Genomic DNA, 26068 nt, shown 5'->3' with positions numbered 1-26068 from the left:
AAAACTATCAGTTGTGATAAAATATTTACAAAGTTAAAACAATCTATGGTAGCATTATTTACAAAGATTTATAATAGGCAAAAGATATCATCTTTATGAAGATATTTATAAAAAAATTTACAGCAAGTTTTTCCATTGTACTTAATTAAAAATAATGAATATTTAAAAAGTCATAAAAATCTAAATATGGCTAGAAATATTTACGTTAATATAATTTAAATGCGTTCCATGGTTAGCTATATTAAATAAGATAAAGAAATAAGACTAAGATTCAATCGACAAATAAATACTATTGAATGGGCCAAACAAATTTTTAGCAGAGGTAAGCCTGAGAAACCACTTTATGGCAAATCGAAATGCAATGTTATACGAAGTAGCCAAATTTTTAAACAGTCAGCATTTATAAAACTGAAATAATGCCTTTGAGAAAAGCTTGATGATGTTTTGTAATTATTTCCAGAGCAAAATTGATAAAATTGAAATAAGATAGTGAATAAAATACATAATTTTTACTTTATTGAAATTGTATCACATATTAGCAATTAATTTAATCAAAAAATGTAACTATAATTGGATTTGACTCAAATGTGAGGCACCTCATTTCCCAATTGAGGATGAATGCCAGAGGAAAGCTGTAGAGCGAACATTTGCACATGGATGACGCATCAATGCCAATGAAATGTTTGCTAAGCTAACTATCAAATATGCATATTAGTTACCAGCGTTGATCGCACGTGACAAAGGGCGAACAGGTCCCCAAACTCGGCTCACTCGTCCCAGGACGATTTGTTGGACAAGAAATCTGGATGATCCAACGTGCCTGTTAACTTAGCGTATTTCAACGTGCAATTGAAATTGAAACTGGCGTTTTGTTTGCCCGATTTTTCCCTCTGTTTGTCCAGTTCCCCCACCCTGGTTGTTCCTAAACAGCGGAAGTAGGAAAAGCGCTCTTCGGCCTCACCTTCTTCTCCCCTGGGGCACAAAAAATGACTCATCATCACACACGCGATCCAATTTGCCCATCATGTTTGCTCGTCTGCTTCCTACTCCTATTCTCAGCCCTTCGGATACACGTGGACCTGTGCAGCCTTACTTCATTGAAAGATCTCACTTCTCAGTAAGGAGTAGCGCTCTTCATCGCGAATGGGGCCGGTGGCTTGCAATTGTAAAGTCTGCAAAAGGCAATCGACGTCCATAATTGACGATTTTTGTAACTTTTACTGCTGTGAGCGCTAGAGTATAAATTTCAATTACCAATGCCTAACACCTTTTAAAATTGCCATGAATCGTTATCGAATTACCTATAAATCGAATACAGGAAATATATGTCTAATAGCTTTCCTATATAAGATTTAATTAAAATGCAAATGAATTATGAAAAAGTACGCTTAATTACGCTGTGTTACTGGAACGATAAAATTTAATGATATAATATGCTTTTTAAATTGAAACACTAAGTTCGCAGCATTAAGGATTACTGTATCTCGCAGAATATTTCAGAACACGAAAATACGCATTTTATTTTATGCAAAAGATAAGGCAAGATACACTGATAAAAATTTCTTGATAAGATTATTTTTTCATTTTCCACTTTTCACTAGTGGTGTTGTGAGGCCTCTATAGATGAGGAAAGAGAAAATGGGGCCCAACTACAGGTTGACTTTCAAGCTGGCTGAATGTTAATTAGAATGCCAATTAAAAATATAGTATCTGCTTTTTTTTCGAGAAGTTTATTTTAATAAATAAAAAGCTAGTTGTTTATAGAAATGAATAAATCAAAAATTCATCTAAAATGTTTTATATGAGGAGTAAATAGGGAAGGCTACATAGCGAATAGGTTTTAACGAGGTTTATTATTTGCTATTTACCGGTACTCTAGTGAATACCTATGGAAGTACAACGGGAATATGTAGAACTTAAATAAGCTTGCTTCGCTCCCATTCTATCTGAATATGGGAGGCGTTATTTAAAATTTTGTGGACAATTAATTTTAATCATATCAAAAACATAGAAAAAACATGTAGGTATATATTCGTGCAGTATATCCAGTACAGTGGATAAATACGTATCTATACGGTGAAAATGGTAAACTTTTCATGACTTTCCAGGGTTTATTTACAGTGAAAAGAAGGTTGCACTGCAAACAGCCTTTGGCTGGGTGTATCCTCCGCAATTCACTGGCGGATAGTTATCGTGAGCGCCGAGGGTGATAGTGCCGTGAGGAGAAGGTGATGGCGAGCCCATGGAGAGGTTGCCGAAGGAGAAGAAGAGATGGGTGCCCCTATAGTCCTGTCTCTATTATTCAGGGACTGATCACATTATGTTTCCTCGGACTTTGCCGGTGGGGATACCGGGAACGGATGGAGGCGGTATGATGAGAAGGCACGAGGGAGGCCGTGGGAAGAGCTTCAAGGGTCGAGAGATCGGCGACCTTCATCCCGGCTAACGCCACACCCCCTTCCCCGGCCTCGCCCTTCAATTCCGCTCGTAAACATCTTGCCCTTCCTTCCCTTTCACGGTCCAACTCACGACTCCTTGCGCTCATCCCCCTCCCATTCCATCCCTCCGCCCTGCTATTCGGTGACAATTCTTTCCCAACTAGTGAAGCTGCAGTTTAGTATGCCACTCGTGATTTCGCCAAACGCCTCAGAACTTTCCTTTTCCGCAGATACGACTGATCTAATTTTCTTCAGTATTCCACAATGCAAGAAAATGTTTAAACTTCGGTGTACCTGCGGAAATTTCTCACAGGTTCACATTCGGGCAAATGTTAAGAAAGTTTTTTAAATTCAAACTAGAATTGCTCTTAAAAAAGCCTGTACTTCATCTCAGTGTAAATTTCAGCGTAATCAAATTTGTTTTGCCACAAAATTAATTTATATTTTAAAATAAACGTCACTGGAATACAAGTAGTCACCATATTTTAATTACACTTCAAATTAACAATCAGTCTAATCACGGAAAAAAATCGCTCGAATTTACTCTTATTGTATACACGATAACTTTTAGAGCAGTTAAACGTACCTCATGTTCGCTATCCTGCGACAGACATTAATGTTTTAGTAATTGGTAAACCGCATCGCAAAGACAATGCATTTATAGAATTATATTTTAAACAACAGAATGTGTTACAAAAAATAACACTTTAAAACTTTTATTAAGACCATATACTTCCCGGTGTACGCAGGCAAGCTAACGGGTAAAATTTTAGGCATAGTATGCAATTTGTTATGAAAAAATCAGTTAGACGATTTACCATAACGAAACCACAGGCTATATATCTTTTTCTCGGCGAATTTCAACCTTCGTAAAAATCTAGAATAAATATTTTACTGACCAATTTTTAAGCTTAACCGAGAGATGCTACATAAATTGGTTTTATATGACTTTACTTAAGGGGTAAGGCCTGCTAAAAAAAGCGATAGCCACGAAATAATAAAATAGAATAATAATATTTTAGGTTAGGGGTACCTACTATTTTGGAAAAATCAATCTTATTCGAAGTAGTAAACGATCTTAATTCCGTTGCTTACATATTTCTTGACGCCTCTCTTATTAAAGCAGGTATAAACGAAAAGGAGAAAGAGATAAAACGTGCAAAGATTGGGTAAATGAAGATAATCAGTACACACTTTGGTTTGGCAAACATCTACCCTATGCCAACAGTGTGAGTGAGCGTGAGAATATTTTCCTCCTCCACTCCCTTCACATAACGCTCCTGGGCAGAGCTTTCCCTTAACACACCTCCTAATTCTGCGCTCCTCATATCCTGTGCCTGGATCTCCCTCCACGACGGAGGTGGTCACTTCAAATACTACCTCAACCACCGAAATCCCAGTCGCACACCCCTTCTTTGCTTCTCCGCCCCTTTATCCCAGCCGCCTACCTCCCCCACCAACGCGGCCAAAGGCCCTCCTACCCTCTCAAACCCTTGCGGTCGTTTGCATGCTTTAATATTGATTAGCATCATTTAGTCATTACTGGATAAGGGCGGGGGTTTGAGTAGAGGCTTGGTTTTCGCCAAAATCCTCGGGCGGGAAGAGTGAGAATAAGAGACTACAATATCGCACACTTGCCTGCATGAGATAAGTTGGCCTTTTCTTCCTCCACTGCAATATCAGCTAAGGGATTAGCATGGATCAGCCCATCTTGCAAAATTAAGGTATTACAAATTATTTTTAGATAAAGTTATAACCTACAAACATTTTTCCGCAACAGTGTAAATAAGGCTAAACTCTCGCACACTTGCCTGGATGAGATAGGTTGGTTTTTTTTCACAGTGTAATATTAGTTATGGGATATGAACGGGCCACTCTTCCATCTTGCGAAATTTGGGGGTCATAAATTGTTTTGATACAAGGATATATAAACAGTTTTGTGGAAAATTTTCCAGCTTTGTGAAGTTATTGCAATTGATGAAATTTACGTACAGACATGGGAGCATAAAAATATAATAATTACGAATGAATTGAAACGTAGAAATTTAAATGCCTTTTACATGAAATAACACCCGATGAACTGGTAAGAAAAATAAAACACCCAGGGTTTGTAAATACTCCCTTCTACATTTATCCTAATCTGTAAATTGAATCAATAATACCTGATAAAAACGAGAAAAATAGTACGCATGACATTAAAAATGGAGTCAATTGAAAACCTGTTTTGACCAAATTTGTTCGATAAAATACTGATAAAGGTTACGTATTTATAATTTATTGCATCACAATTTTTCTTGACTCAGCAAGCTACGAAGACATTCGTTTTTGCATATTTGTTTTAGTTCCAGAGACATGCAAACAAAACATTCACTACAAAGAATATACCTAAATAGTCTCGTAAACCATCTTTACTTACCCTCAGTTTGGTATGAGTATCTTGGTTTCCTCACCTAAGGAAAAGGAAACCTGAAAGAAGAAACGGAAAAAAACGACGTTAGAGCGAGAATCAGCTTAGGAGGAAATCTCATTCCCTTCGTAATTGTAACCGGATACCAAGGGTAGTGTGTTATAAGTTATTAATAGCGTCATTAAGCATTCTCAGAAACCAACCGGATGTTGTTAGCTCAAAAATTTGATTTCGTTGAACATACATATGTGTAATATGAAATTGACGCATTCCCGGGAACGCCTTTCATCATTCTCAAATTCATAATTGATGAACAAGATCACCCTCTGGTAAATAGCCATCAAAGAGAACTTTCCACCACAGTAGAAGAATACAGTACATAATTGAAAAGCCAAGGTAATGCGACTGAAATAGGGCTTTGCTTTTCCAGCTTTCATGAATAAATTTTCTGCAGTGTAGCGAACTGCATTTGAACTACTTTGTGGGCAGCAGACAATTGATGCAGGGCGAAAGTTTTCTTAGCAAATGAATAGTAAATAAAGCTTTGATATGGGAGTAGTTCGGATTTCAATTTCAATTTTTCAAAGTAAGTGTAAATAGTTAATTACTCCCAAGCAATTATTAAAAGAAAAAGTTTGCATGAGTGTGACAGAGCTCCAACAATTTTCATGCTGCTAATAATTTTACTAGGAAAATACACAATTGAAACGCAAACTATTAGCGAGTCCTTGGGAACACATTAACATTAACCTGTCTGAGCATGACTGTAAACGGAAGGAAATAGCGTAAATTTGTACAAAAAAGCATTCCTAATGACAACATTAAAATACTATGTTATTGATGACTCTGTTTCAGTTGCATTGCATTCATGGATGCATTAAAAATTTGAAATTAAACAAAAATAAATGATCAGCGCTCAGTAGAATTCCTGCTTCTGATTGAATGCAGGAAAGAGTATATTTCATACGGCATACAGACGGTTTAAATGCACTGCGTATTACGTTTTAGAAAATATAAGTTTGAAACACCACTATGAAGAAAAGCTTTAGTTGTTGATAACGATTGCTGTGAGTTATGATTGTAATTTCCAATTGCTGATAATATTTCTCTCTGTAGTCTTCTTGAAATCAGTTTTCTTCTGTTACCCCGTTAAATGTCTACGTTTGTTTACTATTGGTACTGAATTTTGTCCAAACTAGAAAAAATCAGTATCATTACAGGCATGTTTAACATGAGCCCTGGGAAAATTGAGAAGCATGGGCTTCTTCTTACTCTTTTGTACGATTTCCCGAATTAAGGTATCGCGGATATATTTCTTTTATCAGTAATTCAATTTTTCAATTTCAACTTTCAGCAACGATGAATTGATATTTGCCACTAAATAAGTAGTTATGTACTATCTTAAAAAAAATGATCTTTACCGACTCTACTCTTGCCCATGTGCTATTTTAAAAACGTTTTGCACTTTGCCGGACCACTTTTTAACTTAAGTTCATATTCTAATTTTTCACATTGAAATTATGAATGAAATGTTTTATGTTGACACCTCGCGACTTGTTAGTTTCATACGGTCTTTCAAGGGCAAAAAATGTTTTCACTAAAATGTTTTCATATCCACTCACACGCATTCGATCCTTCTCTTTCTCAATCTCAATCTCAGATTGTCACTGACCAAACGTTCCCTCCTCTTCCGCCCCTATTCCCTCATAAATTCTCTTCCAGATCACATTGAACCGTTCTCACTTCCTAGCCACACTTTTGCCAACCCAGCTCTTTCCTATCTGAACAGAAATTCTTAAGGTCAATACAATTAAATTTCATGCATTATTATTTATTTAAATTTATTATGTTTTAATGTGTATGTATTTTTTTATATTGCGGCTCAATAAACTGGTGAGTAAGCTAAACGGGAGACATTTACTAAATAAATACATATCCTGCACCCCGTTCATGTGTGGCTGTAATTTGCGACAATACAATCCAATAAAAAAATAATACATATGATAGATTCATTTTGATGCGATGGAGTTTCTGACGTGGCTTGCCGAGAAAGGGCATTCTCGGACAAAGAGGAACCCAATCCCCGTTTCATGCTCCGATTATTTTGAAAATACAGAGGGCGTGGGTTATTCGTAACCCGTCTCGGGCGTAGTGGTAATAATTCCTCTCCCCCACAATCCCCCCTCCTGATCCATACTCCTTCCTTTTGTTGTACTCGCACTTATTTCCCAATCCCATGATAGCCACAAAAATAATCCGTTGAAAAAAATCCAGTTTCCCAAATGCAGGGTGGTTAATTTAATCCCTCTTTAGATGTTTTACCTTCATGAGCATTAATTTAATTTCAGAATAAGAAAATATTAGTTTACCACTGCTTTTATGTATCGTCTTTTTAATCGCGAAAAAAGAAAATATGAAAGCTTTTAGAGTTTTATAATCTCTTCCAAACATTCAGAAAAGTTTGATTAGCTTCGTAAAATAATACCAGCGACAAATGAACAGATCTGTTCCGAAATATATTGAGAAAAAAATACGTGAAAACTAAAACCTCAATAGAGAAAAACCATGCATACATTCGAAGAATATCTTTACCTTTTTTTGAGGAAAGATTCACAGTGAGGCGTGGGAACACTTATTTGAACAACAAAATATAAAATAGGTCAAAATTTCCGAGTTTGGTTTTATTAAATCAACAATATGCCAACCGCACCAACCGCAAAAATAATTAATTGTTGGAAATAAGTACAACTTCCTTTTAAATAAATGGAATTAAAAAGTCACCACGGAAAAATTTCATTCATCTCTGAAAATATTAAGTTTGTGCATTAAATTGTCATGGCATTAATAATTGAATTAATATAATTTTCTCGTAGCATGGGTTTACATGTTCAAAGTTGCGTTATTTAGTTTACAAAAAATGAAAAAATAGACCCTTGGACGAAGCAATATTTATCGTAGACGACAACCGTTCACCTAAAATGCAAAACATGAGACTTTGAAAAATCATTCAAAAGCAAATAATTCCTTTGATCCGAAATTTTATTTGTTCTTGTACCCAATAATGAACCAGAAACTAAAATGAAAACATATAATGAAATTTATAATGAAAATATTTAACGTAGTTGCCGAATTTTCGTAGTGCATGTAAACATTGTAGATATGTAGTTGACGGTTCAATTTCCGACAAAAATATCACTTACAGTAAGCCCACCTATGCCCCTCCATATCAGATCTGCGAATGAATTTGGTGTTATCACCGAAATGAAAATACCTATCAAAAAGGAAGAATGATGGAATTGAAGTACGACCGGCGATCTCTTTGGATGAAACCGTTGCAACAGTGGAATTGCTGAAAATCACTTGTCTCCGTGGACCCATCGATTGCCAGTTCACTCTCGCTATCTGCTGAGGGCGCTCCCAAGAACTTTCTCCCATGGAACATCGCGCAGCGCAACTCCATTTAACCTTCACCAGGGCTTCCATTGCTGACAATTAATAATTCACTCACCGTCCGCACCTAACTCATTCCAACATCCTCCCTTGCACAAACCACTCCATCCCAAGGCTCGACTCGTTGCGTGATATTTGCTCGCTACTCACTCCCACCCACTTCCCGGAATTCCGCGTGCACTGGCACAATTACTCACCCGATACCTCGGAGGCGATGGGCGAAATTGCGTTCGAGGATGTTCCTCAACTGTGCGCGCATTGTCCGAAATTGCAAGTCAACACACTCGCCTTAGGGCATGGAGGGTATTCAAGAATAAATTTTCTCAAAGGCCGCCGAACCGAATCTCTTTTCTGGCCCGCAATATATGAGAAAAAATTATAACCGATGAAAATAAAGCCAGCTTAAGTAGATACATGTCATAAAAATTATGTACTTTAGACATGGACATAAATTAAAAACAAAGATATTAATTTTAGTCCACAATTAATGGAAAAAATATGTTAGTCACTGGGCAATGCGACGCATTACTTAATTGGATTAATTATATTCCCACCCAAACTACGTCTATTGGATTGATATCCGGAATTGTTTATTCTCTAGATATAGCATTTAAAATGGAATATAGGTTACTAGAATAGTATTTATTCTGTAGTTTTCCGATGGTTTTATCATTTCCCATGATGGGAACTGCCAACAATAAAGCCCTTTCCTTTTTGAGTCATCGCCATCAAACGGGTGCTGTTAATTTTTAACCCAGGTATATTAAGGGGAAATGCAAATAAAATTTAACAGATAAATGAATATAACTCTGAGGAAATTTTCAGAAATGATAAATATCAATGGCAAATGAGTTCTAATTCAAAATGTACTCATAGTGTTAGAGCCAATATCCCATTGTAACTAATAATTCACTAAAATCGGTAATATCACACAGAAAAAATAATTTACTAACATCGTATTTACTGATAAAAAAATCCCCATTCCCCATTAGTGCTAAAACATACCCTTGAGGCTACACTACAACAAATTGCTTGATCTTTCATTTAATTGATACTGCTTACGTGGAGTTCTATGTCCCTGCATTTTATATGCCAAGTTACATAAATAGTCATCGGCAGATTCCTAGAAATCTAATGTAATTTAAGTCGCAAATGAAAATAACCAGGTTGCATACGGTTAATTTATAGACGTCCTAATTTCAAGGAGCATTAGCCAAGTCTATTGACTTAAAAAAGGAAATTCTAACATTAAAAAAATATATTTCTTCTTCTTATGCTGTAAAATGTCACAGCTTGGTATTTTTTTTATCATTATGGCACACAATTTTGTCGTAAAAGACTTAAAAATTCGTTGAGTAGTTAAGGGACACATGGATATATAATATTTAAATACCAAATGGTTTAATTTATTCTTGATTCCTTGGATAGGAAAAATTAGTTTAAAATAGCAATACTTAAGGAAAAGAACTAAAATCCCTACAGAAATCTAACTTGTGGCCGAGTGTTAAGGAAAAACGTAACAATCAATTAAGTCAAGGAGGTGAACTTTAGTAAAGCGGATTATTAAACCTTGGGTTAATAGGAAACTATTAGACCATTATATCCTGAGAGATGGATGAGACGGCATTGTTTTCAATGGAAAAGATCGTGAGAGAAAGTTATTTCCCTCGGGCTAAAAGAGGATTCTCTTCCAAAACAGTGATTTCGAAAACATTGCGCTGAGTTATGCGTGCGTGGGTAGAGATGGAAAGCGAATAGAAGGCCGCCTGCGTAGGCGCAAAGAGGCGACGAAAACATGTGAGTGGAAAGAAAGAAATCCTTTACTTAGTGAAAAATTCCTTGACTTTATCACAGATTCATCAAAAATTCTGATTAAAACTGAAACTGGAATAACCAACAAGAAATTAGGCAATCATTATTACCTACGAAAATTAATTTATATTGCGTATTCATGTATTGTGTAATTTTAAACGTCTATCTAATCCATATTGTTTGTTTTCATGTGCTTTAATTTTTTTGTGGCAACATTTTCCATTCAATGAGAAAGCATGTTGAAAGTTTATTGGTCCCTACCACTGAATTACGACGTGTCTGCATTACTTTACCTGCGCTAAAAAAAACGGAATGTTACGTCCACCAGATTAAGCAGAAGTTTTATTTCCGCTCACCTTTAATCTTTATTCTAGAGGTAGGAACCAGTAGAAATGCAAATACAGTTTAAAGTTTTTATTTGTTAGATGTAATATCGGAGAAAAACCTGTTTACAATAAAGGTATGCAAATTATATGATCAGTTTTCCAAGCGATATTTAAAAAAATACTGCGAAGAGGCATTTCGGTACGACTCAGCTGGCACGATATACTACTTGTCTTATTATACACAAAATTTAAAAAAGCAATGGTTTTAATTACATTGAATGGCATTGAGACTCTTCTCCTTGCTAGTAATTCTTAAAATTAAACGTTACTCACTATTATCCATTGCTAAATTGATACTCTAAATGCAGAAATTGACAATTAAGTTGTTAAGGATTAAAAATAAGGTTTCGCTCCAAATCTCTCGGGGGAGTTCAAGGCCTCTAAATAAATACCTTTCAAAAAATCGCGATATATTTGAAGCAAAATATCTTTTTAAATTGTTCATTGTATAACTGCAATCGTAAAAATTCAATACCTACAGAGTTTTATTACGTAATTCCACTAAATACAAAGGCATGTGAAAGACCCGATCGTGCTGGCTTTCCTATAATAAACCAGCCTTTGCTGCGCCGTGGCGCGTAAAAGCCACCGCTGTTCGCCGCGACGTCAGACAACACGCAGTACAATTATAGCTTAGTGATGCATAACAGCAAGGATATTTGCTTGTACGCGTATTGGGGAATTGGTTTAATAAAGCAATTAATATTTCTCTATTACTGAATTCTAAAAGTAAGAAAGTATTATCAATTCAATGCAATTTAAAATGAAATAACTTTCTGCGATTCATGAAAAAGGCAAAATAGTAAAGGAAATAACAATGAACAATGGAATGCATCCTGAATGTTATGCATGTTTTGGCGGTATAAAAGACTTGGACCCAGCATTTTCAGAGATACTTGCTAAAAATAACGGGAAAAACAAGCCTCCTATATAAAGCGAATTCTCCTAAGCCTTATCCATTTCCTTCGCGCTCCGTATTTCACGACTCCTAAATCTCCTGTCCTCCGTCAGGCGTCTCCATTTTTAATAAAACCCAAGCGTCAGAACGTGAGGTGGCATACCGTCACATTTTTCATGCCTCATCGGTAATGATACTGCTGCGGCCACCATATCCTACCGCCCGCGAGAAAAAAACCCAAATACCATAATTGAAAAAAAAATCATGCAGGGATTACGCTTCAGTTGCGCACAAGCAGTACGAAATAGGTCAATCCAATTTGTATTATAGGATATATTTTTCATAGAATGTTTTTCCTTAGACATGCACATATAATATTAATCAGCTGAGTTATGTTTTAATTTGAAATGTAAGAATTCCCAACGGGATGAAAAGTCCAAAAAAATATGAAAAAATGTTGTTCCATTACATAAAGTATACAATCCTCATCAGTAGGAAGCACATTGAATTGATTTGAAAATAAGAGAACGGTACAATTTTTAAACGAAATTATCCTCTGTGAAGCAATAAATAGCATTCAGAAATTTAAAAAAATGATGCACATGCACATGAAAAGGAATTTGGAAAACGGAAAGGGAATTGGTGCAATTCGGTGATATTTGCCACCTTTTTTTTTGCCCGTGGAGGTATGGCTGTTGGATTTCGAAACGTGTAAATAAATTGATACATGCCAACCATCATATCTACTTCCACTTTGTTTTTATTATGAAATAAGATGGTCTCTGGTATTCTTATATAAGTTTCGGAAATAGTGTCGTGTGAGATCGTATTCCTTAGTAGAAGTATATCATTGTTCTAGTTGCCTGATTCTACGTAAGATTATGGCCTTAGGTATTTTCGAACAATTGAATGGAATAAATGACTATTTTAGGGGTCATGGATATTCGTGTGTCTCGCCTGTTTTTTCAGATTGTCCCTGCAAGAGAATTTTTCCATTTCTTTCTAATTTTCTGCTAGCTGGATGGATGGACAATAATTGTTACAAGTCACATTTATTCCTGAATTCTTGTATGTTACGGTCACTTTAGTAACTATTTAATTCCCCTACACTTGATTTGATGGTCAATCTTCGTCTTTGCCACAACATGGAAATTCATTTAGGCTGTATTTTCATTTCACATCTGTCAAAACCCAGTACTCGATTCCAAATTTGTCTGGTTTATTTGGAATATACCTCATAAAAGGGCAGCTGCATTTCATTGGATAAAGCTGTGCAATTGCTGTACACCAAAGTCGCCATCGGATTCACTATCTTGGACTTCTTTGCTTCCATCACACGCAGATGATGATGGATTGGTCAGAATGTCCTTGAACTAATGTTTCCGATTCACTTCCAGACTGATCTTCTATATTCCCTGCAGCTATTTGAATGGCGACGATTCTCTTCTCTTGATATATTTGTCGAACTTTCTTCCTCAACTCGATTCTGATATGCATGCGAAAAAAATCTACAAACGAAAGTGCAATATGGTAGAATCTTCTCCAGTTGAATTGAAGGTATAAAGAGCTGGAGAGTATTAGAAATTCATACAATAGGACAAAAATTCCAGAAGTAATGCTAATTGCCGTTTGAAAGGCAGGAAGTCCACCGCCAACTGTATTCTGATTCGTACCTATCTTCCAAGAACTTGCAGTAATGCTTTTTCTCCGTCCTACTTGCTGATTCCAAGGGTAGGATTTACAGTAGAAATTTACAGTCCACCCAATACCTCCGCTCTCTCAAAAAGAGACAGGATTTTTCCCCAGGGCGCAGCGTGCAGTTCACCCGCACCAAGCCCCGACGGGGTCAGGTGGCACTAAGGCTGGACACACGGCAAAGGGACAAGGTCGAGTACCGTCCGGCCAGAAAATGTAAAGAGTTATTCGTAAACCTGGTGAGGCGATGATGAAAAATAATGTCTCTAAGAGCTCTGAATCTTGGCCGACGGAAAAAAGTCATGGGACACGTGAAGATTTTCCGGTGTGGGCAATTCAATAATCATTGAATGATAAAATAAATACAAAATTAAAATAATCATAATTGCATGAATTTTACGCAAATCAAGGATTGAGAACGCTGCTTTTTTATTTATTTTTTTCCCTTTGCTGCCCGTAAAATATCCAAAGATTGAGCAGAGCAAGTCACTATGCCTAGGTTTTGGAATACAGGCAGGAGCCCTTGGACGAACTGGCATTGAGCCGGGTACTTGCTGGTTCAAAATGTAGGAAATCGTCTAACACACTAGCCTCTTGCTGATTATACGATATACATAGCACAAAAGAGCCCACGGGCAAGAAAAAAGCAGAAAAAAGCGCGAAAACAAGTTGTGGTTCAAAGGATCCCCAGCCGTCCTTCTAGGTATAGTATGCCATAAAAATTGGAAACAAAGCACTATGGTTAAATTTTCACTAATTTATCAAAATTTAGACCAAAATGAATAAAGTGAAAAAGTTTCAAAATTATAAAAAATATTTTAATAAGAGAAAAATAAATTTAAATTCTGAAAATGGGTCAAATGACCCCTCCCGTCCTTCTAGTGTTAAATTACTATGACGATAAATATGCATTAATTAATGTTATTTCGAGCAAAAAAAGTAGTTAAAGACAAAGATAGTAAAAAATGCAGGAGTAGGATAGGACCTGTTGGTAAAAAACATGAAAGCGGTACTCTACAATTATCCCTAATCAACATCTTTTACTTCGAGTTATAACAATTATTTAAACAAAAACAATAAATAAGTGAAATGCAGTGAATGCATTAACGTCCACTTGAATGGAAAAAATAGACGCATAGGTGAAAATGCATGTAGTATCGATTTAAAAATAATTCAATGCTGATTGTTTTTTACATTATCAGTGAATATCAGATATTTCCGAATTTAATGAATTATATAAGCACAAATAATCTAATCGCTACTTGCACATGACACAGCGGTACAGGATATTTAACACCAATTGAAAAAGTAATGTTAACACTTATGGTTTTTAGAGAATATTTTCCAAAAATATATTAAGCAAAACAAGTACCTATATAGCTAAGGTTACAAGATCAATAAAAAAGGGTCATCCTTCCAAAGAGCACGTACATTTAACTGTTTTCCTAGGGCGTAACAGGTAAATCACCAATGTTTGTCATGCGGGAAGTATGTGAATTTGGAATTTAGTATTTTACCCAAAATTTTAGATAAAGTGTTTTATAAGCACATGAAGATGTCAGCTGAAAAATGATCCGTAAATTTTGACTAAATATTTAAAAAATTGCGTTATATATAATTCGGATAATATGAAACATTCAATTAAAACCGTCGCATTTTTACTATCAACCAGAAAAATAATGGGGAAAAATAGGGATGCTATGTGCACAAAATTTTACAAACAATAAATTACAATGACTATATCAATGGATCATTTATGCTACTTCAAGAAGAAAATCCCATAAATATTTAAAGATGAAAATAGTTAAAAATCAGGAGTGGGATAGTACCTCAAGGAAAAAAAATAAGAGCGGTACTCTTTAATTATATCTTGTCAACACCTTTTACTTTGACTTCAGAAAAGTTAAAACAAAAATAATTTCTCTGATTTAATTAAGTTTATGCTCCTCATTAATGGAAAATATATATTCATACTTGAAATAGCATCTTTTATCAATTAAAAATGTTTATTTTTATTCAATTATAGAATACAAATGTTTTGAATTCAATGATGTATTTCATGAAATTTGATTAAGTCAATAAGCACAACTACTGTAACTGCTACTTGCACGTGAAGAATAATAAAAAAGTGCCAACATATTTAATATCTATCGAAAACGAAATGTTGACGTTAACTTTTTTTAGAGAATATTTGCCAAAAATGGATGACTTAAAACAAAGCAGAGAGGAAAGGTTACGAGTGCAATAAAAAAAAGGTCATCCTGCTGAAGAACGCGTACATTCACCTATTTGCCTAGGGCATAACAGGTAAATCGCCAATGTTTGTCATGCAGAGAGCAAATGAACTTGGAAGTTAGTTCTGTGCCCAAACTGATGAAAACCGAACATCCTTCGATGAATACGAGAGTCAATTAAGCAAGTAAACAAACGTGAATAATTGGTTCACTACGGCCAGTTTGGTTTGAAGTTTCCGAATCTCCACTCCATCCAGTTCCCCTTCTCCTACTCCACCCGACCACACTCCACCCTCCTCCTCCCCTCTCCTACGCCCTCCTCCCACGCTTCTCTCATCCGAAAGCCCAGGCGAGACACCACTCCCACACCGTCACCAAGCGCCAATCATTGCCCGGCTCCGACAAACAATTTACGTTCGGGATATAAAAATAGAGTGAATATATGTACACCCATCCCTAAACGAGGATAAGAGAGAAGAGATTGATTGAAATAAAAAAAAACGATCAAAGTTAACCAAAATTCCATTAACAACGATAAAAACAGAGTGCTGTCGACCATCATGTCGGCTCATTGGAACCCGCGGGTTTGCCGATACGTTTTTGATGGAATACATTTCTCCCATCATCCAGTGATTTCATTCGTGTGCGCTACACTATCAATTATACACGCGATATGTGTTTGCACAGGAAAAGGAAGCGGTTTTAATGGCCATATTCTCAACTTTTCATCAGTTTCAATTATTAATCAAAATCCAGGGACTTTTTTTTCCTTTTAACGAGTAGACAGAATAAACGGTATTGATTCGAAAACATAAACAAGTGGAGAATTGTAATTTTTTCCGAAACGGATGAGGATTGAAAATTTAAATCCATTTCAAGTGAATATACTTTTTAGATTCTCTTTTAATTGCACCTCAACGATATTGCTCTTTGAAATAGAGCAATTAAGACCAAATAAACGATTAACGGCAATCGCAGCACATCAGTGGTGAATACTGTAAGTCAGAACGCTATTTTGCAGAGGAATAATGACTGACGGAAAATACCTTCACAGGAATACCCTATTTGCCTACATGAGTAGGTAGCAAGATCAGGGGAATAGATAAGCATTATAGAAAATGAAAACAACGTAAAGCAATGTCATTATTGCATAATCTTTTATTGCATTTAACGTCATGTTAAAATACAAAAGCACTAAAATTATAGATATTGGCCTAGTTTATATTTTATGCATCCTAACCATTTTTTAAGTACTGCCATAAATGCAGACCAGAAGGTTTTAGAGGCTTTCCTGCGATAAAATAACAAAATTGCTGTCGCTATGATTATTTTTACGTTTTTTAATAAGTCGTTTTGGTTATTGTATCCGTAAAACAACATTATTATTTTTAAGTTCACGCAGTCTTCACATTGATTTTATTTAAGTTCTCGAAACGTCTTATCCAACAAAATTTGCATGCAAAAAATGCAAAGATGCCCAAAAAGAAAGAAAAAGAAGAAAAGTTAAGATTCACTTTAGTCATCTGTCAACACTTGAAAAATAAACGGAAAACCGAGAGTGCTTTTATGCTCATACAATCCTTATGCGTAAGAAAAATACTGCTAGAAGCTTAATATTTTGGGATGCTGTCGTTACTTGCGGCATTAAAATAGAAAACCTTGCCGATAAAAGACATAGTGCTCCGGTGTTCCCCTTACACGGAGAAAATTATAGGTTTATCAATTGTTTACTGGTAAAAAATACCATTTGCAATGGAATAAACAGCCTCGTCTAGTAAACAATTAGCATTTATTCTAATTCACAATTGGTTTTTAATGCTTTATTTAGAATAGCACAATTTTGAAATTATTTATTGAAAATACACCTATTGTAATGTTTGTTCAAAGCCCTTGTTTCGTTGGTAAGACGATGTAAAACTGTGCAAATACGGAGTGAATCTAAAGTGAAGTCCATGCACGCCATAACCGTTTTTCCTTAACGAAATTTTTTTTAGAAATCAGTTTAAAGTAATAATTTATTTAAATTCGTTGGCCCTGTAAGAAAGGGGAAATAAAGTGTAAGGGGGAGCGAAGCCGATGAGGAAATTGCATTGCTCACGGATATGGGATGAGTAGTTCAGCGATAATGGTAACCCATCCTCGTGTTTAACGCGCAAAAACCAATTTCATAGTACGACACACAAGCGCGCGAGAAGCCTTTGCGACTTCACGCGATAACACGTGCATACGTACCCTGAGGCACGTTTGCAAAGTCAGTCATTGTCGCCCTGTCGTCCTGAATGCCCTTTGAGTGAGAATCATCTCGAGTGAAGCGTGGAGTGGTTATAGCATGCGACACATTTCCGAGTTTGAGATGATGAGAGAGAACCCAGCGCAAGAGTGGCATAGGATTAACTTGGGAAGAACGAAGAAAATAATTATAAAAAATCTTACGTGAACTAACTTGAATGTGATGGTAATCACGAACTTAAGTCAGAATTAAACAGCTCAGCTTTTGGAGGAGATATAGTTTTATATCCCTCACGAAGGTTGAATATTACCTGACTATGCAGACAACTGTTATCTAATAAGTGAAGCTATAGTGCCTTTCTGACTGATTCGATTTTTAATTGCTACTTATATTCGTTCGCAATTTGTAAGAATATATACTATCACAATATGTCGTTTGGAAAGTACTAACGTGTAGAGCACCGAAGGTAATCTTATTTTAGAGCACCTAAGGTAATCTTATATTACTAAAAGGTACTTATCTTTGCAAGAAATGCTGAGAACTTTGTTGATTGGAATATATTAAGTTTTATACTTGGATTAAATTTCATGTTACCTCTTGTAAGGTAGCTTGTTAATAAGTTGCTAACTTCTAATTCTTAACTAGGGAAAAAAATGAAATCTCAGATTTTTTATGCATTTTTAAGTATAATAACCAAACCAAAGTAAAAATAATAGGTATCTGATTAAAATTTCATATTACCATAACTTTATCACCATAATAATTGCACCATAATTTAACGAAATACATTATTTAGGTACTTAAGTCTCTGTAAATAATAATGACCTTCATTATCTCAATAGTTTTAAAACTTAAATACCTTATAGGCCAGTTTCCATTGTCTATTCAGTTCACATGTTCATAAAATTTGCTACAAAGTTGTTTTAATATTCTTCGTTGAGTATTTGGCAGAAGTTGACTTAATTACGACACTTACCAATTTTCTGTTTCCCTCGTATAAATGCATTCTAAATAAATCCCGAGTTATTCCCGAACCTCCAAAAATATTTACCGTATACATACAACACGGTGAAATTTACTCTAATGAGAGCTACTGATAACTATAAATGATTATTATTATGATGTATATACCTAATATACCTAAGTTAACCTGACCTAAGTTAATACCTGTCACCTATTAATAAAAAATGTTTAAATCGTGGAGAAATGAGACGGTGACTTGCGTAAATTTGACATAAAGATCGACTGTAGCAAGGGAAAATACACTTTCAATAACAGATGGACCATTGCTCCAATTCAGAAGAAAACTAATGTCAATTTATAACTCTTTACGAAGGTACTTTTTTAATTTAGTTTGATTTAAAAATAAATAAGGAAAGGTACCAGCATCTAGCTAGCCTGCAAGTAATGAGTCAAGCTCTTTATAAAACGAGACTGTAATCAACTGATTCGTGAGGGGGGAAAGCAATATGCTACAATCCTACTTCACTTCCAGGAAATTAGGACACAATATATAGCTGTGGAATAAAAAATCCATTACAGCTAAACATGCTGGGAGAAACATCCGTCGCTCGAAATGTACTTACCACCCCTTACCCTCTTTAAAGAGGTAATAATGGCTCCGCAAGTTCCGAAACAGCAGCCTCCCTCTTTTATTTCAGGTCTCATTTTGCTTCCCACGAAGGAAAAAATACCAATTCTCCCAATCCTACCCTCTGGCCCCTCAAAAGCCACCCCTTAAAAAACATCCCCTCGTACCACGCTACCACCCCCCTTAAAAATCCCTCTTGCACCTTTTCGTCTTTGCTCTCTTTTCTATCACACAATTTTTCTGTTAGAGTCGCTAAAGCTGTCACTACCGTGGAGCACGTGTACGCCCATTCATTGAAGAAATTTAAAATCTATTGCATGCCGCGTGAATTTTATAACTAATATATACATAGTAGAAATGGATACATACAGGTTTAAAGACTGGATCGTCTTCAGTTTATAGAAACTTAAATTTTGCTTTCAAAATACCACACCATGATAACACAACTTGAAGCCACACTACAGCGTGTTTATATACTTGTTTCAAATTTATCTAACTTCTTAGGGTTGGTACCATGCCTCTATATATCCAGTATTTTTTCCTTACTCGTGACATTTTTTAGTACTCTCGTGTTTGCAAGAATATTCCTGCATTTCAGCTCATCAGTTTTTTTTATAGCTCTGACTTGAAAATAGCAAGCTCCTGTGCATTTTTTCGTGAAAATGCAAAGTTTTGTATCAATTTTTATAAATACGCGTGATTAACCTCCTGAAATCGATCTTAATGAGTTCCAGGTGTAATATATATTTAAATAGTTTTGTTAGTTTTTATTGAAAAATATCCATACTCGTCCCCAATCATGCCTCCAGGACGCATGAATGTCTGATTTCGGATGATCAAGGGTTGCAGCACGAATGAAAGAATCCTAAGCTTTAGGACGGAGATAGGATAAGGGCTGGCGAGAGAAAGACTGCGTTGGTGAGAAAAGGAGGAAGGGCTGGCGGGAAAGAAAAGGTCTCCGGGAAGAGGAGAGAAAAAGATGCTCGCTCTCAAAAGGACGGAATGATGAGGATGCGCTTTGGTAATTAGGAAAATAAAAAAAAGTCGAGGAAGAGGAGGCGGCAGTAGGTGAAGAAGGATGGGGAAAAAAGGGAAGGGGTTTTTTTTCGCCGTTAAGGGAAGGGGCTCGTGAGCGGACCTTTTCTCTCTCCATCCCCATCCGCGCCTGGACCACCTCTCTGATCGTATTCCACCACCGCGGACGGTACCAGTGGGAAGCGGAGGGCGGAAACAGACGAACGGATAAAAAAAGGAGGGAAAGGGATGAAGAGTGAGAGAGAAGTCCACAGGATAAGGGCTGCTTTGCAAAAGGGCCTTTTGATATATTAAAACGGAGAAGGGGGAGAGGGTAAGGGAAACGAGATTGGAAGGGAGATCAGTGAGGGGTTATAAGGAAAAAAATTCGCAGTGGGGTAAAAAATTAAGGGGGAGGGGGTGGAAAGAGGGAGAAAGGGTTTACTCTAAGGGAATGGAATGGGAGAAGCCAAAGAGTGGAAGGGAATGAAGGAAAAAAATAAGGAAAGGGCAAATAGGGCGGCGCCATTTTGAGCTATGGTCTCTCCCCACCACTCTCGCTGCTTATCCCCCTAACTCCATGCAGGCATTCCTTTATCTTCCCCACCCCATATCTCCCTCCCTCTCTCCTTTAGCCACTATCTCCAGGATGTTGGCATTTCGAATGTTTTCTTTCGTTGCGCCTCCCGACCACGTGGCGCAGCACCTCCGTCCTCACCAACCAGAGTCCCGCGCTAATGAGCTCTATTGGAGCCGCGGTGCAGAAGGCGAACTGCTAAGCAAGGAGCGGCAAAAAAAGGACGTATCCACGGGAAATCATATCTGTACATTTTATTAAATTTTCGAGAATACTTTTAAACACCTGGACCCACACGGGTTGTTGCGGCAATTTCAATGCACATCCGACCGTATGGAATAAATTGGAGAAGAAGGAGGACGCTAATGCGGAGAGTATATATCTGCGAGAGCAAAATATCGACGTTTGATATCCTTAAAAAAACTGGCAATCAAGGGGTTCTCCAAATATCCACAATTTGGTTAGAAATAATTCAAAATCCATCTTGTGCCTTGATACAAAAATACAATATACACAGAATAAATATTAACTGGGCAGCTTAGTGTTGAATATCAACGGTTTCTGAATTTTGGTTAGAAATAATTCAAAATCCATCTGTGTTAACGGAAAATTAGAATAGAACTTTAATTAGTATTTACAAATGCTATTTTGAATTTGCAATCATAGTTGAAATCCCTGTATTTATGCCGATATGGCGGTAATATTACGACCAAATAAGTCATGCGTTAAGTTATTGCTTCAGGTTTTTTTTTCAATAGATATATCTTGGCTCTGCATTTGAAAAGATAGCATTGATTTCTAATGCAAATAAATTTTTAAGTTTCCCTCACGCAAAATATTCCAGTCTAAACAAAATTAGAAAACAGGGAAGCAGTTTTTTTTAAGATGAGAGACGAATTAGTCATCTCTACAACCTATTCCCATCGAAGATAAATGCTTAAGCTATTCGTAAAAAGTTCTAAAATATTTAAATTGACATTTAAGATGCATCCAAACACCAAAATCAAAAGAAGAGCTAAGAAATCCAAAGAAAAACACAGAACGGTAAGTAACCTTTTGAAGCCACACAAATATCAATATAACGGTAGATTTATTCTATCACAGGCATATAGTTTATTAAGAAATAACAAATTCCAAGGATAATTGCAAAAAATTATTCATTCCATCATAAGCATCTGTCTTACATGAAACTTATGACAGACGAGTTTGATGCGTTCGTTCAAGGAGATACTGTGACGTCGTGTCCTCTACAAAGCCTGCAGAGGGAATCCAATCTGATACAGCCACTTGTCCTCAAGACCCTCTCGTCCTCATCGTCTCCGACTCCTGAGCCGCCTCTCAGTGTCTAACTCGAACTCTGCGAGTCGTCAACGAGCGCGAAGCGAATCCACTTGGGGCGGGTGACGATTGACGATGCGACGCGGGGAGGCTGCGGCTTAGAGGCGGCAAAAGCATCGCAATCAACCGAAAAATAAGAGATGCTTTAAATATGAAAGTTTTTTTTCGTCCAACGACTTGAAAAAAACTTTGAATTTAAGGTATATTTTTATAACTCTTATTTATGAGAAGACATGACATAACTTTTGTTTCCTCTGGTGTAGGAATAAATGCAGCTGAAGCTTTTTTTAGGTTTTATTTTGAGATGAAAAATAGCTAAAACAGTCCAAAATCTAAAGATTGCAGCTCCAGATACACCCGAAGTAAAAAGAGTATCTTCCGTTATTTTATAAATTGTCAGAATATTTTCACAGCCTATTCTTTAGAGAAATAAAATACATACAAAATTCTGGATTATGTAGCTGTTTTTATTTTAACCAAAAATTTAAACAAGTTGTGTGATAGTTGAAGTGCTTTCAAGTTTCTCGGGCAAAGGTTTGACGTACCAAGGCATGCATGGTAATATGAAAAGCTGATGGTTGAATTAGGTCTCCCACCCGGAAGAGTTAGTTATATGCGTTTTAGATCCCAAATAACCATAATAAATTTTAAAGAAGACTACATACAATAGAACTATCATTAATTAGAAAAGCGGTGCAAAAAAAGAAGAGATATTCATTCAATTGCTTATAAAAAACGTTCTTTATAATTCACATTTAGAGTCCAATTTTAATATTGAAAGTTAACTCGGTATTCATCTCTCTCCCCATCTTTAATGGCTTGTTAGGCGAGGCATAATTTCACTAAAATAGCTTTAACCGCGAGCAAAGAGGGCTGCCCTATTCGTTTAGTATTACAACGAAAGCACGCCTACCTTTCTACAACCTGTCATGTTTCAAGCAACGTTACTCGCGCATATTTGTCGTAACGCCGAGCGGTATGCAAGGAATGCGCGTGATAAAACGTCGAGACAAAGGACTAGGCTTCATTCTCAAGGCTTTATCAGGCGAAGGGCGGAGAGGAGTGGAATGAAGATAGGGAGACGAAATGAATGAAAAGGGGAGTTACGGAGTAAAGGGCAATGCAGAGGGTAAGATAGAGGATAGGGAGACGCGTTAGTGGTAGCAGAAGAAGAGAGACGTGGCAGAAAAGAATGAGACAGGGAGAGAGGGTATAATCGCAGCGTTAGCCGAGAATAGTAATTGAAAGACGTGGGCGGGTTGGGTGAGATGCAGTCCGGGGGTGGGAATCAAGCCTCAAGATGGGGGAGCGTGGTTTCTTAACGGGGGCGGGTAGACGTGAGCTTGGCGCGAGGGTAAATAGACAAACGGGAGGAAAGGGGAAGCTTGAAAGCCAAGGATCTGTGTGCGAGGAGGGTGCAGGAGGGAATGAAGTCGGCCGTTTGTTGTCGGTGACAACCTATAAAGAGCGGAGGAGGGAGATGGGATATTAGGAGATGAGAACGCCGGATAATGTGGAAGGGGGAATGCGAGAAATTAAGGCAGAGGATGGTGAAAGAGGGAAACGGAGCAAGGAGATGATCCGGAAGAATACATTTCTACAAACTTGCAAATGGGTAATTTCGTGAAGTTCCTTCACAGGTGCTCATAAATTTCATTTCAATATAACAATACCAAGATACCTTTTAGATCGAGGGAAAAATGGCTAAGATAACTCAATTTTGTGGAAAAACCGATGATGCATGGAATTCATCAGCGAGAAAAAACTATATTTTTCGAAATCCCAATCACATTGAAGAAACAGAATTTCTTTGAACGTATGTGATTTCTATAACGTTTTCTTCAGAGACCTTGACCTCCACCATTGTTTTTCAACACTGAGCTGCCCAGTGAATTTTATTCTGTATATTTAGCATCCTTGTATGAAGGCAGAAGAATTAAAGAACGAGGAACGAGGAGGACGAGGAGGGGAATGGGTTGGTATGGTGGCTAGAGTGTTGGCCTCCCAACCCGTGGGCTCGGGCTCAAATCCCGGCGTTGGCGTAGAATTTTCAGAGACTGCCCGATCCCTACTTGCATGTTGTGTGGAGGACATTTCAAGCGCTAAACTCCGTCCGTCGGATGGGACGTAAAGCCGAGATCCCCTTGGCGCCTTTCGTAAAGAGAAGGCTTATGTCGACGCCGGGTTTCTCTCCAGCCTTCTTTACCTACCCTTCCGTCATGGCGCAAATGACCGGAGCCGTCGGTCGCCTCCTTCAAAATACCGTGCCATGCGAGAAAATGTAACGAGTAGAGGAGAAAAGAGAAGGAATAGCAATGGAGGTAGACATAACTGGAATATATTTGATTTTAATTAAGCTCACGATAAACGTTAAAGTAACTTGAGGAAAGTAAAGAATATGAAGTATTTGAGAAGGAGAATAGAAAAGGCAAGTAAGTAGGGGAGAAGAGGTGGGTCGCTGTGAATGGCATTAGAAGAGGGACGATGGATACGCCGAGCTCGATGTTGGAAAACGCTCCCGCCTCTTCTCTCAGGGAAATAGGGTGAAAAAAATAGATGAGCGATTTATAGGCTGAACGCGTAGGAAAATTTTATTTATTGGTGGCGAGAGATTGATGACAGTTTATGCCGCTGTCTTCTAGGGACTATAGCCTCGTTGCGAATCTGAATTATTGCATATTTAATGGATGAGTGCTCAACTCTCTCTTTCTCCGCTGAAGTTTACAGAAAAATCGAGACGATAAATATTGGGATGAATAATAAAACGCCGCTAGTTATTAATTTATATTCCGAAAGGGAGAAGCTTTTGTGATTCGTAAATTAAATATTATGTACCAGAATAAAATATGTAGTGTGGATGACAGAATTCATTGAAGCACGCATTACCACGAATTGCGAGGCGTGTTATCCCCACATTAACGTGTTGTCATTTGTTAAAATTCAATATAAGCACAAATATTTTGAAAACTTGGCCTGAAGGTCATGATTTATAAATGTAAAAGATAATATGATCCTTTTTACAATGATTATTTAAAGTAAAAAATAAAACAAATTGCATAATCAAACTGTAAAAATCATTTTATGAGATGGCTAAAATCATCAAACTTAATCTTGAAATTAGCATTTCAAACTGATATTTTGAAAATAGTCTTCTACTCATTGAGATATGTTAATATATACAAAGGGAACGAGGAATAATGTGTTTATAGAGGGAGGACAATAAAATTTACTCCACATCAAGCTTCTGTAATTTCTGGTACTTTGCCAAGTGAGTATTTTGGGAATGATAGCAAAAGTATTATACCGAGCTAAGGAAAGTGATGGAGTGCATCAAACATCATAAGGCTACATTTCATCTTAAATGCAATTATTCTGATTTGAGAAGGGTTCAAAAGTTCCTAAGTAGCGCGCAAATTGAATTTCCGAGACAGCAACTGATCTCGCCACCTAAAGGAAAAAATAAACTTTGTAGGGGTGAGCGTGCAATTCCAATTATATATGACCTTTCATCCACGGGCCATTTCCCCTGCGGGACAATTTTCCAGTCAACTATTTCTTTCCGCCTGAGATTTTTTAGTCCGAGGGATGATCGCCCTGTTCCCCGTCATCCCTCATCCCTCCACCGCATCCCCAATCTCTCTCCCTCGCTCCGTCTGAAAAAGCACCGACTACGCAGTCGTCTACTCGCGGAACCCCTGATACCTTCAACCCCCTCTGTGTTCCTTGAAGAGGAGGAAAGGGTGCAAGGGAAAGGGGAGACGTTAGGCCTCCCTGTTGCAAGTCAGCGTGTCTTGATGACAGAGAAGACAGTGTGTGACAGAGAAGGGTAGGAAGAGCGAAAAATACCCAGTGTCAGCTCAGTGACTTGAATAATATTCCTGGGTTTTCTTAAATTTTTACGATGAAAAATTCATTTTGTTCGATTATTCCGCGTTATTTTTTCTAAATTGATATTTAATATGATATGTTCGAAGATTCATTACTCATGCTTAATCCCA

At 37.0% G+C, this 26068-nt stretch overlaps 1 protein-coding gene across 2 annotated transcripts in view; it reads right to left on the bottom strand.

The window, feature by feature from the left end:
• Positions 1 to 26068, bottom strand: part of LOC124153661 — a 779682-nt gene that overhangs the window by 129218 nt on the left and 624396 nt on the right. Inside the window, exon 7 of one of the 2 annotated variants that reach the window (XM_046526960.1) lies at positions 4855 to 4904. The exons of the other annotated variant lie outside the window; for it this stretch is intronic. The gene's annotated coding sequence lies outside the window, so the exon portion shown is untranslated. The remainder of the gene's footprint in view (positions 1 to 4854; positions 4905 to 26068) is intronic. 2 annotated transcript variants of the gene reach the window in all.

This window comes from Ischnura elegans, chromosome 2, assembly GCF_921293095.1.
Source record: "Ischnura elegans chromosome 2, ioIscEleg1.1, whole genome shotgun sequence".
Classification (NCBI taxonomy): domain Eukaryota; kingdom Metazoa; phylum Arthropoda; class Insecta; order Odonata; family Coenagrionidae; genus Ischnura; species Ischnura elegans.
The sequence above is the reverse complement of the archived record's forward strand: the minus strand, read 5'-3'. Positions and strand labels throughout refer to the sequence as shown.